The sequence below is a fragment of the Delphinus delphis genome, chromosome 8 (assembly GCF_949987515.2).
Source record: "Delphinus delphis chromosome 8, mDelDel1.2, whole genome shotgun sequence".
In the NCBI taxonomy this organism is placed as follows: Eukaryota; Metazoa; Chordata; class Mammalia; order Artiodactyla; family Delphinidae; genus Delphinus; species Delphinus delphis.
Genome location: NC_082690.1, coordinates 71,125,745 through 71,147,183, shown reverse-complemented (window position 1 = coordinate 71,147,183; position 21,439 = coordinate 71,125,745). Strand labels below are relative to the sequence as shown.

General features: G+C 36.0%; 1 protein-coding gene across 1 annotated transcript in view; it reads left to right on the top strand.

Moving 5' to 3' along the window:
- The window catches only part of SOX6 (SRY-box transcription factor 6), a 445,733-nt gene that overhangs the window by 252,155 nt on the left and 172,139 nt on the right, over positions 1 to 21,439 (top strand). The gene's annotated exons all lie outside the window — the stretch shown is intronic.

Here is a 21,439-nt window from a genome sequence, read left to right as displayed (position 1 = left end):
TTTGTGGAGTATTGTGATGGCTTGTAATTCCTGCCACATGAAATAATGGCTAAGGGGGATTTTTAGAAAAACACTTTTAGGAAGAGGGCCTGTAAATGCCTGCTTTCAGGCCACACCAAACAGATTTCTGCAGCCAATGACAAACTCCTGGCATTAGAGCTGTATAATGGAATGGGTGACACAAACTTAATTTTAGTGTTGCAAGTGAAATATTACAATTTTTGGGGAAAAAAATCCTTATAGCTTTGCTAAAGTATTAATTGCAGGAAATTACAGCATATCCTAGTGAAGTATTATGTCAGTGGCATGTATAACATACAACACCTTTTCCTAGTCTCTCTTGTTTTCACCCCAAGTGTTGCATTTTCATTTGAAAAGAGATGTGTTAGGTAGTTAGAACTTTGTCTGACTGTGGGGGCGGTGCTGAGTGTGGTTTAGACTGTCTGAAAACAATTAAGCTGTGAAGGGGAGACTTCTTGGTCATGCTTCCTAGAAGTGGGTTTACTGCTTGAAGCACAATGTTGATGTGGATGTTCTTTTGGCCATTTCCTCATTTCTAGCTTGTTAGGTTTCATCTCTTAGTCCCAATAAATTTTCCAACTACTATTTATTTATTGGGTTGCAAGATAAAGAATGAGAGAATTTCATTTCTGATGTGTGGTAGTTTAATATGGTTTTCAGATTTCCTCCCATTTTGTTTGAAGTAAATAGGGTAATTACTCACTAAAATTCTAATATCTTTCAGGGCTTTAGGGATGAATCTAAAACAGAACCATATAATGTTTTATTTAAGCAAATCCATGTTCTTATTAGGCAGTTCACCTTAATGTCATTTTTTATAAATAAACTTTGTTTTATTTTTTCAAGGGTTATTTAATTAATTTTGTTGTACTACCGTATTTTGACATCTGCATCTGCTAAGGCTTGCAGGATGTGATTTGCGGTTTAAAAATGAAGATAATTTATCATTTGAAAATGATAAATCATTCAGGAATTATACATAAATATGAATGTAAAAGAGTCTGATGCACTTCTATTTTGTTTTCTTTTTCTTTTATACAAAGGCACATGTACAGTCATCTTTGTTTGCACAAAACATTTGTGCCAGTTGTACATTTGATTAATATCTAACTGGATATGAGTGAAACGTATTCTGGAGAAACTACTGCTGTGCCGGCTTCTTGAACTGTTTATGGTCTCCATTAATTGCAGGGCTTTACCATATAACCATTGTGTAGATCTGGTTTTACTTATCAAATCCAGATCTGCTTTTTCTCCCCCTGCGGAGCAGGGTGAAGTTCCTTGTGCTACCAGCTTCTTATTATTTGGGGGTTCATAGCATCTTGGGAATTGAAGCTGTCAGCCCTGGAACTCCCAGTGTTTCTGTGGAAAGATTAACATTGCTAGGGTAAATCTTTGGTAAGTTTGCTCTTCATGCAACACAGTCAGGTTAAACAAGCGTTTTACTTTTTAGTGAAGTATTTATTTTAGTAATATGGACGGGTACTCATTTTTCCGCAGCCCTTTGCCCTATTTTGGATGAGTTGGTCTAAACTGGAAGGCTTTTAAAGTCTAGTCTTTAGTCTTTCACCATAGACTCCATATTTCCCCCCAGCAGGAGGAGTAGGTGAGAGAATGAGGTGGGGGACAATACAGAGAAAATTTCTATTAAAAAGTTAACATTGTCTTTTCTCCTTAAGAAGGCTTAAAGATCATCTATTTTCTTTGGAAATGAGATTGTGTGAAGGGGTATTTTGGTTTAGTTTATAAGAAGGCTGTTTCACTTTCCTAAAGAGCTGGCTGTTAAATAGTAGTTTTAATCTCCACCCTGAAAGAAAATGTTGGCTGTGTGTTTGCAGAGGGACAAAATGTATTGAATTTAAATAGAACAGCAAGTCTGTCCCATTCTGATCCTTAACCATTTCATTTTTGCCAGAGCTAGCTCCTGAATCTGGGTTTAAAAGCAGCTGGGAGATGCACTGGTAATTCACAAAATGGGTGTTCTAATTATTAACCATAAAATGTAGGAAAGATATATGGGAAGAAATCTAAGGAGATAATGCCTCTTCATTTATGCTGACAGTGTTTGGGAACATTCTCATTACCTTTTTGACTAAAAAAGTCTTACTACATTCTGAAAAAAATAAGCAATAGGAGATCTTTTTTTTTCTTTTTTTTTTTAAATTTAACTAACTAGCTGTGAAGTTGTATAAGAGAAAACACTTTGAAAAATGGTCAGCGCTCTCGTGTATTAAGCTCAGCAGATGAAATGATTTATTGGGTTTTATACACATTCTATAAAGGGTAAGCATTGCTAACAGAATGAGTGGCAGCCTCTGGGAGCTGAACGGGCCCCAGGGACTAGTCTTTGTTCCTCTGGTCTTGACAGGCATGTGTCTCTGTTAAATGAGAGCTTAATTTCTCTCATATGTGAACAATTTCCAAGCCCAACAAAGACAGCCAGGACTGGAGCTATTTAAAAGAACCAGCGCAGGAGGAAGCATTCTTGAAGAAAGGGGATGCTAAAAGGCTAATTACTCACCATGGCTTAGCAACTATTTTATTTTTTCCCTAAGCAAGGTTTATTAACTTGGATCTGCCACTTTAAAAAAAAAACAAAAACATAAACACACATTAAAATTGCAAGGTTATATTTTTATTCTTTGTGAAATAGCCATTTACTGATCTCTGCTCATTGAAAAGAGTTGCCCCCATCAGCAGTGGTGTATATCATGGAATATTAATTCACTAGAGGGGGAGGGGAGAGGCTAATATACTTTGGATCCTTTCTCTCTCAAGTGGAAGGAATTTAAACTATTTACTAAGCAGCATCCTTGGCAACACTGTGAACCTTTTCTTTAGACAGTAATTGCTTAAAATGTGAAGGGGATCTTTATTTCTACATTTGCTGTGGTGTTTCAAACTATGATTAGTTTCTCTCAATTTCTGGACTCTCACGTCTGGGAAAAAAAATCCATATTGTTCAAGAGGCATATATAGGAGGTTACAGGTATACCTACACTTAGACCTTTCATATTTTCTTAAAAAGGTTTTATAAACTGGATCATTTCCTGCTTTTGCCTCTTGATTTATTTTAGAACTAAAAAAGCAACCTAGATTCTCTTGATGATCACCAATAGTTTGCTGAATGACCTTTGGCAAATCATTTTATATCTGAGGCCTCAAATGCCTTATCTGTAAATGAAGTTTTTTTCCAACTCCAGTGTTTTAATAATAATTTAAAATGGATCTCTGAAATAAAATAAATGACATGGTTGCAGAGTATTTACAATAGATTTATTGAAAAATACCCCCTAAAAACATTATTAGAAATCTGCATTTTGAATATAGAAAAATCAGGAAATACTCAAATATCGTACCTTGACTGGTACAAAGCCAGGCATGCAACATTATCATTTCATGGGAACAACTTTCTAACATACATGACAGGCACAGCAGAAAAGGTGAGAAAACTGCTGATTTTATTTGTAATGACGGACAGCTGACAGATAACTCTTCTGACTGCATTTGATCATCAAATTGGCCTTCATGAGTGAATCAGAATTTTCATATGTCATTAGCAGTTGTAGTAGAAAAAGCATCATTTCCACCTGCATGACTATTTCTGCTAGTGTACAGGTAACTCCTGAAAATGTCTGAGCCCTGTGTACAGCCATCACGGTCTAACTCTGAAGGAGAATGGGGTGGTTTATTCACTTAGAATGTGAAATGGTGACTGTGTGACTTAGAGAAGAAAAAAGTAAAAGCCATTTCCTCCCAGGTGCTTTTCCTTAGCATCCTTGCTTGCTACTCAGAAGTATGTACAGTGCTTTCCATAAGAAGCCATGTTTTAGTAGAAGTAACACATGCCAAACCACTTAAACTAATGACTAACCATCTTTGTTCCAGATTTGGAGTGCATTTGAATATGAAAAACAGTAGGATCTTCAGAAATGAGTGTCAAAGAAAATTTTAGGCTCCTTATTTCTGACGTGAATTAATTAGGTTAAATTTATTATACTTTCCCTTTTTTGTTTACAATGTTATCCAAAATGAGCAATCAATATCATTTCAATATAAATCTGCCTCTCTTTTTCCCCAGTTTTACTGAGATATAATTTTCGTGCATCACTATATAAATTCAAGGTATACCGCATAATAGTTTGACTTACATATCTTGTGAAATGATTACTACAATGAGTTTAGTTAGCACCCATCATCTGATATAGGTACATTAAAAGAAAAAGAAAAAAAATGTTTTTCCTAGTGATAAGGACCCTTAGGATTTGCTCTCTTAACAATTTTTGTATATATTATACAGCAGTGTTAACTATAGTCATCATGTTGTATATTACATCCCTAGTACTTATTCAATATTTATCTTATAACTGGAAATTTGTACCTTTTCATCTTCTTCCAGTTACCCCTCCCCTCACTGATAACCACAAATCTGCTCTCTTTTTCTATGCTGTTGTTTTGGGTTTTTTTTAGATTCCACATATAAGTGAGATCATACAGTATTTGTCTTCCTCAGTTTAACTTATTTCACTTAGCATAATGCCATCAGGGTCCATCCATGTTGTTACAAATGGCAGGCTTTCCTCATTTTTTATGACTGAATAATATTCCATTGTATATATACCACAACTTCATTATCCATTCATCCATTGATAGACATAGGTTGTTTCCATGTCCTGGCTATTGTAAATAATGCTGTTATGAACAGGGGGGTGCAGATATCAAGTTAATGTTTTTGTTTCCTCCGGATAGATTCTCCGAAGTGGAATTGTTGAATCATATGGTAGCTCTATTTTTAATATTTTGAGGATCCTGCATACTGTTTTGCATAGTGGCTGTACCAGTTTACACTCCTATCAGCAGTGTACAAGGGTTAACTTTTTTCCACATCTTCATTGCATTTGTTATCTCTTGTCTTTTTGGTGATGGCCATTCTAACAGGTGTGAGGTGATATCTCATGGTTTTGATTTGCATTTCCCTAATGACTAGTGATGTTGAGCATTTTTTCACTATACTTGTTGTCTGCCTCGCTTTTTATATTTCCTGCTCTTATAAATAACATCGTCACTTCAAGTCATACTTGATCCCTGCATTTCCTCCATGCACCATAGAATTGCCAATTCTAGTACAATTTACTTGCAAATGTCTCATATCTGTCTTCTGTTTTTCATTCCCGTTGTTACTAACATGGTTCAGGTTAGCATCAGCTCATGCCCACACTGCTGAAATATAGTCTTAAATTATCTCCTTACCTCAGTCCGTCCCCCTCCACTTCACTCTACACACTCATTCCAATGTATTCTTCCTAAATCACACTTCTTCTTGTGCGTTTCTTCTGCTCAGGAATTTCTAGTGGTGTCTTGTTGACTATGATTTTGATTTATTTAAAAAATTATCATAAAGCACTTGTTATGTTTCTGACAACCTTCTAGTCTTTGAGGATAATGCAGTCTACAAAAATTGCTGCCCTGCTGAGCTTGTATTCTATCGGGGGGAGGCAAGCATAAATGAGAAAAGTAAAATTATGGCATGTTATAAGAACTGTTATGAAGGAAAAATAGGGAAGTGGGAAAGAGATATTGAAATTTTAAAATGGTGTGTTTGAGTAAGTACGTATGAAGAAGGTAACATTTGAACAAAGACCTGAAGCAATTGAGGAAGCAAGTAATATGGGTATGTGTGATAAGACCCTTTCAGGCAGAGGTCACAGCAGATGCGAAGACCCTTAAGGTGGGAGGAAGCCATCTCTATTTAAGAAACATCAAGGGACCGGTATGGCTGGTGAGTATGGGCATAAGTTTAAGGTGTGAACAGAAGGGAGAAGGGTAGGAAATGAGAATAGAGAGGGTCTTTTACATCATTGTCAGGACTTTGACCTTTAAGTGGGATAGGAGGCCATTGAAAAGAGAGGCATGATCTGATTTGGATTTTAATGGGATCGTTCTGGCTATTTTGTTACAAAAGGGGGCAAGAGTAGAAACTGGGAGACCCTGAGAAGGCTTATTTAGGCAAGAAATGTTGGTAACTTGGACCAGGGCAGTGGAAGTAGTGAGAAGAGGTAGATTCTAGATATATTGTGAAAGTAGCCAAAGAGACTTAGAGTGAAAGGGAAATAGGAAAGTCAAGGGTGACTTCAAGGATTTTGACCTAAGCAAATGGAAAAATGGAGTTACCATTCACTGGGGAAATTGTAGGATCAAGTATCAGCAGAGGGTGAGTGTGAGGGACTGGGGCGTGAGGTGGGGTCAGAGGGAGTGGGAAGGAATTCAAGAGTTTAGTGTTGAATTGTTAAGTTTAAATACCTCCTAGAGATCCAGTTGGAGATCTTGAGTAGGCAGCAGGACATACAAGTCTAGAATCAAAAGAGAGATAAGGACTAGAAATGTACATTTTGGAGTGTCAGTGTGTGAATGGATTTTAAAGTTCAAAGTTCTTAGCTTGAATTTTGTGGTTCTCCGTAAGGCGGTTCCTATGCTCATTTCCAGCTTTACTTTTTGCTAGCTAGTTAATCAAACTTGTCTTTGTTGAACATGATTTGTGCTTTCCCATCTTCAAGTCAATCATCATATTGTTTTTTCTACTCGAAATGCCCATTTTTCTCCTCACATTCATCTTTGCACTTAAAAGCCTAGAATTCCACTAAGGCCTTGTTCCATGGAAACTTCACTGATTATCACCACTCCGTCCCCTACCCCAACCAAAATCATCTTTTTCTCTTCTGAGTTTACACAGCCCCTTGTGCTTTTCTTACAGTACTTTCTACATACACCATATTTTAGCTATTTGTGCATGTCTTATCCCTCCTACAAGATCATAGTATCTTTGAAGACAGAGATCACACTCATTTTTATATTCCCAAAATACACAGCTTGGAGCCTTGTACATGGTGGATGTTCAGTGAATATTGTTGAATTGAATAATTGAAATCTGAAATCATTTTAATGGACAAAGGAGACGATCAAAATTGTTCTTTTTTGGTATGCTCATCACTTAATGAAGGAAATATTTCAAAAACATATCTGAAACAAATTGTACTAAAATATTTAGCTCTTGACTCCATGAATTAAATAGAATGATGGAAAATTAGGAGTTGGTTTGTCGAATTCCCTAGGCATTGATCTTCCAACTGAGGTTAAGCTATCCAATATCCAATATAAGCTATCCAAGTGGTAGTCTTAATGAAATAAACGGTATACATTTTATAAGTGAAAAAAAATTTCTTGGTGATCTATCTAAAAAAATCATTTTAATGACATGTTTGGATTGACTCTGTTATTAATTAAAATGCTTAGAAAGAGCAAATAGGACTGTGAATTCATTTATACTACAAAATTTCATTGGCCCTCATCTTTATCTTTAAATTAGTGAATAATTTATATTCATTAAAAAATTAATGTTGAGTACTTATTATATGCTAAGGACATTTATAAGTCCTTTATAGATATTACCTCCTTATATTCTAGGTGTCTAGAATTCTTCATTTAGCATTATCGAAATTTACTACAGTTTTTGAAAGTCAGTAATTCTGTGGTTCCTTGGGGAAACTTCAAAAAATAATAGTAAGGACTATGGTTTTTACTGTCTAGTCTCTTTTTTAAGCTTTATAACTTCTGTAATTTTTGCTTATATTCTGTTAAAACCAGAAATCTTGAAAGTGGTAGATCTGATTCGATTATTTAAACATCTATTAAGTGCCTTAGTACTGGCGCTGGAGACACCAAGGGGAAAAGATAGTGTCTCTGCCTTTAAGAAGCTCGCAGTTTAGAGAGACAGTTGAACAATAATCATGTTAAATAAAATGTTGAGTTTTTTTCACTTGATGCTATTCTTTAATTAGCCTTGTTAGCTGATCATAGCCTAAGTATTTTAGCTTTATCAACATTCAGGGTATATTCCTTAAATGTGATGGTAGTATTTGTGGTTTGACAGTAATTACACTAAGTAGAATAGTAGCACTTGCTGGAACTCCCAAGAAAATTCACTGAAAATTATTCCTCCAAAAGGAGATTTTTTAAGGACTATTTTACTATTTGTTATTTTAGTAATCAGCTATAGGAAAAACCACTGGTAGCAATAAAGAAACAAAGGGAGCAGTTAATTTCACAGCCTTCACTGAATATCTTCTCTGTGTAACATGACAGAAAGCTAGGTGTATGAAGGTAATATAGGAAATATGAGACATACGGTTTTCTCTCAAAGAACTCTTAAAGGAGCTAAGGAAACAAAATGTTCATATATTTTAAAATGTGAGAGCAACTGCAGAGCATCTTATCAGCAAGTACAAAAACACTGATTATAAGTGGAATGGCTAAATGCTACAGGTCCATTGCCTATAAATATTGGAAGTAAAAAGTTACAGACCAAATAAGAGACTACTTTACATACTTTTTACTTGCCTTAAATTGAACATGGTAATATACTGTACTTTTCAGCAAGGTATAGTTAATATGTTATTTGAGAATTGCTGGAGACTCAACTTTTCTTTGTCTTGCAAACAATCTTTTCAGAAATAGAGCACTTAAACAATATTAGCTCGTTCTGTGGTTGAGTCACAAGTATACCTATCAATGCCCAAACTTTTCACAGAGGGCACAATACACACCACGTGATGAGCTGCAGTTCATAGGAGCCATGGAGGAAGAGTCTGCAGGTTGTTATCTTGCTGGGATTAGCATTGTCTTTGGGTTAGTTTTAGAAGCCAAATCCATATGGTGTCAAGGCTCTGGGAGAATGTTTTAATCTATGATTTAGGAGGACTTTACTCAAGATTTATTGGCAAGATTTGTTTTTCACTTTGAGGGAGAGACACTTTTCATCCTGAGACTTGATCTGGAAAAAGTTTTTTCCTCTCTTAAGATTTTGTTTTTCCTGAGATGTTGGCTGAGAAAGCCTGGTTTTAGACCTTTCTTTGGTTGATGATGCCTAACCTTCTGAAAGGTTAGGATTATATGTTCTATCAGTAGTTGTAATCTGTTTAATATATTTGTTTTCTATCACCTAATTCTCCTTTTAATTAAAACGTTCATTTTAAAGGTATAATACAGAAATCTATAGGGAACTGGACGGTTTGGCTGGAAGGGATCTTGAGGATAACTTAGACCATGCAGTTGCAGTTTTTTTCCCAAACTAACACAGTAGGAAGTATATATTTTACATCACCACCCAATATACACATGTAGCACAACACACATATGTATATATAACAGAAACAGAAATTTCATTAAATGGTTCTTGTCTTACTACATGGGCTCTTTGTATGAGAGCTTCTTTTCTTTTTCCATTTCTTCTTTGTCTTCTCTCCCTCTTTTTTCATCCTCTTCTCCGGTCCTCTTTTCTTCTACTCTTTTCACTCTCTTTTCTATTCTTTTTCATTTTCTCTTGTCTTCTCCATTTTCTCTCTCATTATCTTTTCTCTCTCATCTCTCTTCACTCTTTTCTCTATTTCCCTCTTATTTCTTTCATCATCTCTTTCTCTACTTCTACCCTCTTTTCCCTCTCTCTCCTCCTTCCCTTTCTTTCTTCTTTCTTTTTATCTCTCTTTTTCTCTTCTTCCCTATTCTGTTTTTTAAATGCTAGCTCTGTCCCACTAATTGGTCACAACCACAAAGTCTGGAAAACACTGACCCAGGTCAAACCATTTATTTTACACTTAAGGAAGCCCAGGCTGATAGAGATGGAGTTTTCCAAGATAACATATTATGTCCTAGTTATTAACAGAGTTAGGTTTAGAATGTAGGACTTTAGGGCTTCCTTGGTGGCACAGTGGTTGAGAGTCTGCCTGCCAATGCAAGGGACACGGGTTCGAGCCCTGGTCTGGGAGGATCCCACATGCCATGGAGCAACTAAGCCCGTGCGCCACAACTACTGAGCCTGTGCTCCAGAGCCTGCGAGCCACAGCTACTGAGCCTGTGTGCCACAACTACTGAAGCCTGCGCGCCTAGAGCCCGTGCTCTGCAACAAGAGAAGCCACTGCAATGAGAAGCCTGCGCACCGCAATGAAGAGTAGCTCCTGCTTGCCGCAACTAGAGAAAGCCTGTGCGCAGCAACAAAGACCCAATGCAGCCAAAAACAAATAAAGATAAAAAAAATTAGTTCCTTTAAAAAAAAAAATTAAAAAAAAAAAAGAATGTAGGACTTTAAAGATCTCCAAAGAAACCAAAACACTCTGGGGTAAATGGACATCTTATTCAACTTCTGAACCTAATTCTCCCTGATTTGAAGAATACAAGGTATAGCTAGTTGCAATTATAAGCAGGAATATCTAGGTAAAATTTTGAAATTCATACAGCTTTCTAGTTTGACAAGGTTGCTGTCCCTATGAACTTAAAGTTATGATTTTTCCATGCAAGGAACAATTATTACAGCTACATGTAAAACTTGAAGGATCTTAATGCTCCATTTATGTAACTGCATAAAATCCTTGCATTAAATTTAGGACATGAAAGAAACAAGAGGCTCTATTAATTTATTTTCATAGTTACAGGAAGGGGTATAAGAGTAAAGACCATGAGCAATCAGAGTCTGATAAAATAGCTGTAAGTCTAGCTCCCTGCCATAGGTTAGTATGTTTGAAAGTGAGTGTCAGAGAAACATGCTAAGGGCAAGGCCAAGTGAGAGCAACAAAAGTGTAGCACAGCACTGTGAATCAGCTATGCCCCAATTTTTTTAAAAGAGCAAAAGTCTATAATTCATTTTTCCAGTAATTACCACCAAGTGCCAGGTATTACGGTATTTCAAATGACAGAAAGAAAGCAGACTGAGAAGCATTAACACTAGGTTATATGGTAGAGCTCTTACTAGACTATCAGAATGAGCAGTATTTATTGATGATAGAACAGCTTTTACCTTGAGGGGGAAGGGTTGTGGTGCCAATAAATTTGCCTAACATTTTATTTTTTCTTTGTTTTGCTTTTTTCTCTTCGGAATCTTACTCTATTTGTGCTTTATTTCAGAATTGACTTTGGAGGTATTCTTGTTTTGTTTTGTTGTTGTTATTTGTTTTTGTGATTTAGTTTCCATTGTTTTTCTTTTTTATTCCTAGTGAGGTGCACCAAATGTTCAACCATGGACTTTTTATGACAAATAATGTAAAGAAATTTGATATCATATGTGGATTTAGGGGATCACCTGTTACAGCCTGCTAGCTACTGAAATAATTCTGTTTTATGTTTAAGGCTTTTATAATATATATGTTAAAAATAATAGATTCATTGCCAAATGACAAGTAGTGTGGTTCCCACAAAATCTGAAAACAAGGAGAAAAGAAAGGAATAGGTGCAGTGTATTAGTGGTGTGCTGGAGCCAACTCATACTACTGCTTAAGAGCCAATTGTGAGCATCTTTCCCTAGCTCCTCCTTATGTGACGTTATGTTGGTGGGTTGAAAACAATTACGGTGTGAGTACACCGTGGAAATTGGCAAATGCTCTAAATCACCTTTTTTCCCCTTTGAGAGCTAATTTGCCAGCATACAACTGGCTGTGATAAAGGCAAAAATATTAAAAAGCAAAGCTATCAAACCTTTGAATCATTGATTCTTGAGCTAAAGGTACTGGATGTTATTTAATTAATCAGTATCATTGGTTTTGGATCAAGAGTTAAAATCTTTTTTGTAGTTTTGCTGAGAATTTGGAGTTAATCGAAGAATTAAAAAGGGAGCTCAGCTCCAAAGATTTTTTTCTAATTTAGAAATTTTTTTAAGTAATTTACAGTCAGAAATAATTAGCCCCCTGGGCTCCCTGTGCTGCTTTTGTAGACTTGAGGAAAGAAGAAAAATTTAGAAATCTGAACAGAATCTAGCTTAAGAAAATGAAATACTCAACAATTAATTTTTCTCTTTAGTATATAATTTCATTCTGACAGTTAGTATATCTTCTGTGCTCTCTGATAGATTTGCAAACTACTCTATTTGAATATAAAAGATTCTTATTATTTACCTTCAGGTTAAAAGTAACCACACTAGCCCCCTTCCCTTCTAAGTAATTTTCCACACTTAGTATAATGCCACAAACTGGTATTTAAGAGAAGTCATTATGGTAGACATGGAGATGCATTCACTATCCAGACCCCTCTTCGGTGAAGTGCTTGCTGCCCAGCTACAAGAGTACAGGAAGCAGACAGCCTCCATCTGTCAGCTCTTTCAGCTTTGCCTCAGCTGCCATTTCCTTCCCAGGACTCTCCTATTTGAGTGAAAGACATGGAGTGTGAAGGTTGGGGCTTTTAGGCCTGAAGCTAGATACTTACTCCAGAGCTTCCTGCTGAGCTGGATGGAATTTTGTTCAGCCAGTGTCATAGTTCAGCTTCTTCCTCTGCCCAATCTTGTCTCTTCCTCCTTCCCATTACAGGTGTTGTTTCCTAGTAAGTATCTTGTACCCTAAACCCTGTCACAGTGTCTGCTTTTAGAGAACTCAACTTGCAGCACACCATACATATACATTAGTATTATGCTAAGGCAATTTTACCAGATCTTGCTAATACCATGGAGCCCTGCATTTTTTCCCCATGACTTTGTCTATGGCCTGAGCTGTTATGAAGAAGCTGCTTAAGTGGTTTTGCTCCATGTTTTAGTACCTCCTCCCCAAATTCTGCCACTTACAAACATTTGGTAATGAAGTTTCACTTATCCCAGTGTTCTGATGCATTAAGTAGATTTTCATAGGTAGAAACAGACTTATCAAAAGTCTGATTGTTCCATAAGCCAATAAAAGGCAGTAAAAGGGAGATTATTTTAATAGTAAATATGTATGTTACAAATTTTATTATATTTCAAATTTAATCCAAAACTCCACTTGGTCAAAAATTTAAAGGATTCCAAATTTGTATGCATAATTACCAGTTTACTAAAATCTATAGGTATAGGACTTCCCTGGTGGTGCAGTGTTTAAGAATCTGCCTGCCAATGCAGAGGACACAGGTTCAAGCCCTGTTCCGGGAAGATCCCACATGCCGCAGAGCAACTTAGCCCGTGCACCACAACTACTGAGCCTGCGCTCTAGAGCCTACGAGCCACAACTACTAAGTCTGTGTGCCACAATTACTGAAGCCCGTGTGCCTGGAGTCCGTGCTCCACAACAAGAGAAGCCACGGCAATGAGAAGCCCACGCACTGCAATGAAGACCCAATGCAGCCAAAAAAAAAAAAAAAAAAGCAGTCATTAAAAAAATAAATAAATAAAAATAAAATAAAATCTATAGGTATATATTTTAGATCTTATATTACTCAGAATACTGCATGAAGGTCTTTTTGCCTTATTTTTTCTATCAGGTCACAAGTTCACATCACCTAATATTTCTCTATCAAATTCCCTTCTGATACTATAAGGCCTAATAAAAAAATTAAAAGGAAGGAAGCAAAATATATTTTTCAGTGAATACCCCAATTTCTTCACATAACTGCTTTGGGTAGTTGTATGAAAATGTTGAAAAAGAAGATAGGTGGAAAATATAACAAATATGAAAAACAGTAATATTTATCCTAAATTCCTGAATCTTTAATGAGCTTAACTTTAGCATTTATACTAAAAATTATTTTTGTCTGAATTAGAGAAGTGATAGGAGAAGAGGATTTAGTCACAGCTAAGAACTACCAGTAATTTTGGATAAGGAATTAGTATTAGATAATTTTGGCTAATATAAGTAGCACTAATAAAATGATCTGATAAAAGCCTACTCTTAGAGGTGTAGACTTCTGTAGCGTTTTTGGTAGTTTGTTTCAGGCATAAAGTGAGCTTCTGGGGACTATGTGTATTGTCTTTCTCCTGTGAGCGATACATTTATTTCATGTTTTATGCCTTTTTTTAAAGTGCAAGGTATAAAAAGCCTTGATGCCAATGATGCTAGGCATAATTTCCCCTATAGAGGATCATGTCCTACCATGTATTCCATCATACCAGTAACTTTCTCTGATTTAAGTGAGTCCATAGAAGCTGATGCTAGAATATTTAATTTCTTCTCTCTCTTTGCTATCCTTCCCACTGCTCCCTGTTATCTTTCTTTTTATTTTCTAATTTTCTTACAATAAGAGCATAAAAAGGACAGTGGGAGAGCAGTCTGGGAAGACTGAAGTAAGTGGACTTGACAGTAAAAGCCCCCATCACAGGGAGAGTTGTAAATGTAAAAAAAGAGAAAGTTTCAAATTGTAATGTGTTTACCTAACCTTAATTAACTGCTTGTTCAAGCTATTTTTAAGAAAAATATATTAATTTGAAGCTTAAGTTAAGGGAAAAGTCATTAAACAAAAGAGGTGGCAAATATTCAAAAACAAAGTTTCAAAGTCTGTCTCTGCTATCTATTTGGCATGTGATCTTAGTCAAATTATTTAACCTTTTGAGCCTTTTCTGTAAACAGATGATCACACACACACACACACACACACACACACACACACCCATATCTCCAGCTTCATGGGACTGTTGTGAGAATTGGTAGAGTGAATCTATAGAGAAGTACTCTGGCAACTGTAAATTGCTAAAGGACATAGTGTTGATAATAATGATGAATAAGTTTATATGGAGCAAAATAATTTTATATCAATACTCATATCACATTTACCAAGATCTTTTTCTGAGATTTCTAAAAGAACCCCCAGGAAAGCAACAAGCAGGCAAGAAATACTCTTTCATCACTTCTAGACACCCTACCCACAATTTCTCCATTTTGCCTGGATATCCCCTCTCAATGCACATACATACACACATATGTCATATATTTTTCCTGCCAAAAATATAAAGAAATAACAAATTCCTCATAATGTTGTTTATACATAAATTATAGTTGAGATGAAAATAAATTGCGACTCAGGAGATATGGGAAAAGAAATAATTGCCCATGAGATTTACTTATTTGTTTGTTCTTTCTTTGATACATTTGGTGCCAAAGAAGGGCACAGTGTCTTACAAGTTTAATTCTGAACCAAACAGAGCAAGACAACACCTGGGTGTCATACACTATGAAAGCTATAAGAGCGTGATACACATACCAAGGGGTATAGTGAGTTTTTGTGATGTTGGCTTTAAGAAAGTAGAAAAATTAGAAATAAGTGGACATTTGGGTAGATCTGGTGATACAGTGTCTAGATGCATTGAAAGCATCCAAGTAAGGAGAGAGATATTTAAATTCAGGAAGGAGCTTTATTAATTCAACAATTTTTGAATTGAATGAATTTAATAAACTTTATTTATTAAATTTCTTCTACTCTTTGGGCATGATCTGAGGACCAAGAATATAAAGAACAATGACACATTACTTACCTTTGGGAGTTCACAATCTAGTAAGTGACAATAATGTAGTGTGCTAAATGTTAAAGATGTATTCGCTGACTACCACAGGGGTGCAGAGAAGAAGCATGTAATCTAAACTGACAGGTCAAGAGAGGTTTGCTCAAAGAAGTGACATGTGAGTTGGTTCCGAATTTTTAAGTAGAAGTAGGAATGAACCAAGATGGGAGGTTTCCATACAGAGAGAAGAATCTGTACAAAGGCTCTGTACAAGGATGAAGAACACTGCATGTTGGGGAACTGCAAATAAATTAGTTACTCAGACAGGCTGGTAATGCACAAATGCAGGTGTGGCAAAATGAAGCTGTGTTGGAACTGTGCACCAGATCTTGAAGGACCTTGTATAACAAATTAAGAGCAATCATTTAAAGAATTTAAGGAAGGAAATGAAATGACATTTACATTTCAGAAAAATCACTCTGACGGCAGCAGTGGAGAACAGTTTTGAGGAGGCTGGAAGTAGAGTCAAAGAGAACATTTATCCAAAGAATAAATGACAGGATCTGAGCTATGGCAGTAGCAGGGGGAATAGAGATGAGAAGATGGATGTGAGTGGGGCTGAGGAAATAAAATCTATAGGATTAGTGATTGACTGGATGTAGGAGAAGAAATTTAAACGAATCCTCATCCTTTTACACTGACAGAGTTGAGAGCTCTGTTCAATAGGATTGGTATTTATTTAATTCCACAAATATTTTGGGGACACATACTATGTAATAGACACTTTCAAGCATTGGTAATATAGCAGTGAACAAAACTGACAAAGTTTGGGGGATTAGAGATTGTAAAGCAATGAATAGGTAAGTGGTAAATTCTATGGAGGAAATGTGTGTTACTTAACACAATAATTCCCTGTTTGCCATTGAGAAAATAGAGGTTTAAGAAAGGTCAAGAAACTTGCCCAAGGTATAAGTGGCCAGGCCAGAATTCTAACCTAATTAACAACAACAGCAAACACTTACATAGTGTTTACTATGTGTTGGATACTATTTTAAGGCTCTAGATACATTAACTCATTGTACCCTCAAAATAACCCTATGAGGTCGATAATGTTATCCCCATTTTTAAATGAGAAAAGTGAGGCAGATAGGTTGAGTAATTTGCCGAAGGTCATACATTTAATAAGAACTGGGATTTAAACTTAGTCTAGCTGTAGAATCTGTGCTCTTAACCACAGTGTGCTACTGCCTCTGTCTTTGTGAAGCTAGAGCTGTAGCTCTACATCTCTCAGAGCAGATTTTTTTTTCATTTGGAGTATAGAACAATTGACTTTTTTACTGAAGTATAGTTGATTTACAGTGTTGTGTTAGTTTCAGGTATACAGCAAAGTGATTCAGTTATATATATATATGTATATATATACTTTTTTCAGATTCTTTTCCATTATAGGTTATTACAAGATACTGAATATAGTTCCCTGTGCTATACAGTACGTCCCTGTTGTTTACCTATTTTATATATAGTAATATGTATCTGTTAATCCCAAGCTCCTAATTTATCCCTCCCCACCTTCCCTTTCGGTAACTGTAACTTTGTTTCCTATGTCTGTGAGTCTGTTTCTGTTTTGTAAATAATTTCATTTGTATCAGAGCAGAATTTTTGATTGAGAGACCTATAGACTCATTTGTCAAATTGGGAATTGGACACAGAAACAGATTAACCTAGGAAATAATTTCAAAGGGGAAAAAAAATACTTTTTTTTTTTTGGACAATCAGTGTAACTCATACTCCACAGGTAAGAGGGTAATTCAAGGACCACATACAGAAAAGAAGGAGCAGTAGTCTCAAAATGGGAATTTACCAGGTTCACAACTTGTAAATTAGGAATGCATGAATAAGAACTAAAATATGTGCAGCTCAAACTGGCCCACTACAAATATTTGAACACTCCCTGAAAGACTGGTTGCCCAGGAAATGCCTGGTTACAAATTCAAGGTGCAGATTTATCAAGGTAGATAGGTACCTTGTGTGCTAGTCTGTGGCTGTTTATGCAAAGTTATATGTGGAGGAATGGGGACAGGAAAATTTGATGTGTATATCACTAGAATTCTTTTGTTTTGTCTTTATGTAAAGCTGCTTTGCATATTTTTCATGGGCAAATATTAAGTGACTTTGAAAAATCATTAAACTATGGTTGAGTGATTCAAAAGACCATTGTACTTAATTTAATTAAGAGTTAGGTGATTAGAAAAGGTCTGATTAAGGGATGAACAAGAGTCACTTAAAAGGTAAAATGGGAACACCAGAGAGAAGCATCAATAGTTCATTTCTGTAAGTTCCATACAATTTAAAGCAAAACTCTCTAGGACAGTAAAAAGATGTGGCACAAGGATATGTAGCATAAAGGGGGAATTACACGAGAGATTGGTGAGCTTTCTGTAATTTACTGGAGCATGTTCACTGTGGGGAGTATTCTTATTCTATTGTGATGATTGTTAGCAAATGCTTCCTCCTTTTATTTTTCCATTTATACTTTTCAATTGTACTTCTTAGTTTAATTTTTTTCATGTAGTATTTGTAAACTCCACTTAGGATCTTGATTACAGTACAGTTCTTTGATAATATTAAGTAAGATATGTGATGTATGTTCATTGTTGGTCTCAGGCTATCTTCGCTATGAATTGCATTTGTCCAACATCAAAATATAGAAAACAGATAACAAGGCTTTTGGTAGCATTCAGTCACAACAACAAAGATGGGAATGTGATCTGAGCCAAGAGGAATAAATTTCAGTCTTTCTTCACTCTGACATTCCTTTTTATCGTTGGGTAACATTACCCAAAGGTTTGGGTATAGTACCATAGTGTGTTATCAGAAAAGTAGAACTTAAAATGATGCTTGATTTAGGATTAATTGGTGATATTACGTGAAATTCTGTAGAGAAAGAAGTTGAACTCTATCACATTTCACTTTGGGATTTTGCATTTTGTCTTTTCAAAATATGTAGATTTTACTTAGCATCTTATCAGAAGTGTGCAAGCCAGAAAACTTATTTACATCTTGTTAACACTGTTTGAGTTTAGGGCCACATATCTGCCTTACTAGCCTCTTCACTTCTGTAGGCATTTTGGCAGAAGTGGCAACTGGAAGATTTAAGCATGTTTTGGGCAGGAGACCAGAGAACTATAGTCATTACTGCTGATTGTACTCTCTGAGACACAATGAGATGGGTAGAGTTCTGAAGGGCCCAGTGAGTTGCAGGTTCAGATGTGTTCAGTTTCTCATATTGTTTTTAGTGGCCAGGATGGTTTCATATCCTCTTCTCTTTGGGGGTGATCCGTTAAGATATTTATTTTGTCTAGTCAGTCCTATCAAAGGCAGTTTACCCTTTTGTTCACAGGGTTAGAAAAACTTACTCTATGTTTCCCTATTTCTTCTTTGTAGGGTAACACATTGCCAAACAAATTTGGCACAAAATCTTTCCCTTTCCTGAGACTGTGACTTTCTCTGCCTTGAAAAAGTAACTACTATAACAACCCTGATAGCTTTGTTTCTAAATTAAACGTGTCTAAATTAAAACAAGAAGCTAGGAGGTAGAGGGAAATGTGATACTGTTAATTCAGTTGCTATTACATAATAAAATCAAGTGTTTATCAAGAATATCTCAGTATGTCTGTTTACAGTAGTAGCCTGTATTAATGAGGACAGATTTACATTTACATTCTTTACATTTAAATACACACACATTCCAGGGCTTCCCTGGTGGCGCAGTGGTTAAGAATCGCCTGCCAGTGCAGGGGACATGGGTTCAAGCCCTGGTCTGGGAAGATCCCGCATGTCGCAGAGCAGCTAAGCCTGTATGCCACAACTACTGAAGCCCGCGCACCTAGAGCCTGTGCTCTGCAACAAGAGAAGCCATTGCAATGAGAAGCCTGCGCACCGCAACGAAGAGTAGCCCCCGCTCGCCACAACTAGAGAAAGCCCACGTGCAGCAGCAAAGACCCAGCACAGCCAAAAATAAATAAATAAATTTATATATATATATAAAAAATACACACACATTCCAAAGAAAACGATAGTTAGTAATTTTTTTTGGTTTTATTTCTGTAACTTATTGAAGGTCCAGTGTCAAATTCCATGTCTGTGTTAGGATACCTTTTTATTTGTTTGTGAAGTAAGCATCTGTATTTCAGTGATCTCTAGCCAACCTTGGGTTCTCCAGATACTGAACAGAGCTGTCTGTGGGTGGGGTCAAACCCGCCTGAGACTTCTGACCATTGAAAATGAAGAAAAACATTTGTGGTAAGAAACAACAGCACATGCTTGACCTCCAAAGCACACACATCTATAAATGGATAAAAATGACTATTTAAGGTTGCTTCGAAAAAGAACCACTGTGTCTACAAAGAAAGAAACCCTAATTCAATGTTTGAAAAAGCAAACTATGTGTGGGTGAAAGAACATGTTTTTGTTAAAAACATCTGTGGTGTTCCCTATGATGTATTTGATCCTGGTGGTAAATCAACAAAGTTAAGTATTACAGACAAAATTGACTTTTGACAGCCTATTATGTGATAAATAAGGTTAATTCAATCCAAAAGATCTCAGGGCTACTTTTAAACTGGTGTTATTTTGGCTAATTGCCAGATATACAAAATGAAGTCCTCACCCCAAAATTGAAGACATTGCTTGAATTTGTTATCCAGCAGTTGCAATTGGTTGTACATATCTTCTTTGTACCCTCATTTTTATTACTATCTTACCACTGTGTTTCCTAGAGGTGGTCTCCTTACTGTCATAAGATAATTGCTACCAGGACTAATTTTATAGGACTGAATTTTTCAACTTGCCATATTTTTACATACTTGTACTTATAGGCATGATTTATAGATCAGTGAAGATCTAAGAGGTTCCATAACCAATTTTATGAGTGTATTTTCTCTCCAAATACTGAAATGATAAATTATGGGGTGAAGTCCCCCAAATAAAATGTAAAATTCACAGATATAAATAATTAGGCATGAAAATTTATCTCTGAATAAATCGAGTGGATGAGATTAACTGAAGTCAACAGTAAAACAGGGTGTTTTCCACTGTCTACAGGGATTTTATCAAAGAAGCTAAGTTATGTCAAAAACAGTGGGTGGTATGATTTATTAGGTGATGAATTTTAAAAGTAGTGTCCAGATGTAAATAGTGAAATCATTCAAAGTATTACTCAGCAGCTGCAAGAGCGATAGGAAAGGCTGACAGGACAAATTTAGTCATTTCTTAATCACTTTCGTTAGGCACTATTGTCAGCTCTAAGAGGCAAATTTTCATCTTGATTTAAACCCATAATGCTAATAGTTGAAACCTAGAAATTCTCAAAATCATTTGCTTGCAAAACACCTTTTAGATCATCTTAGATGTTTGTGACCTGATGTCATAAAAATATGCAAAAAATATATTGCATATGTCATCAAAGAAAATTTTCCATTCCCTATTTGTGTTACAAAGAAGATACTATTTACTGTAAGATCCAAAAGTATTAATTAGCTGCCTTTGGTTTAAATAAAATTGATTGTTAAGGCAGAAAATAGAGGATAATACGAGTCCTATTCTGCTGTAGCCTCCCAATAAAAGAAGCAGTGACCCAACTCATTAGCCCTTTGATTTAATATATTGACACTTGGCTAGGAATAATTCCGTTTAGTGGCTTTTGCTTCCCGGGGATCAATTTAATTAGTTATAAAATGTGACTTCTTGTCAGGAGCTAGAAGAAATGCTGACGTTAAATAAAGTCATACGCAATTTAAACAATAAAGCTATCGATGCCTGGTTAAAAGTTAATGATGCAAAAAAAATGGCTTAATAGAGACAACCTCAGCAGTGAAAGTGATGCTTGGAAAATTAAGCTAAGTGGATGAATGAGGAATGGTGATGTTGTTGAATTGTTAAAACAAATTCATGGCTGGTCTGATGGCTGGCTAGGTTAAGTACATTATCCTTAAGCCTGGGAGACAGAGCTAGTTCTAGACTCCTTGCTCAGTACTACTTCAGTGTGAGTTTCATGTGTTTATAGATTTTAGGATCCAGGGGAGGGAGGAATTCTTGTTACGACTGTTTGGAGCAGAAAACTTCCTGAAACCAACTTCACATTTGAGAGGAGGATGAAATATTACACGTGTCCATCTCTTAGTGGCTTCCATGAAGTAGTCTCACATG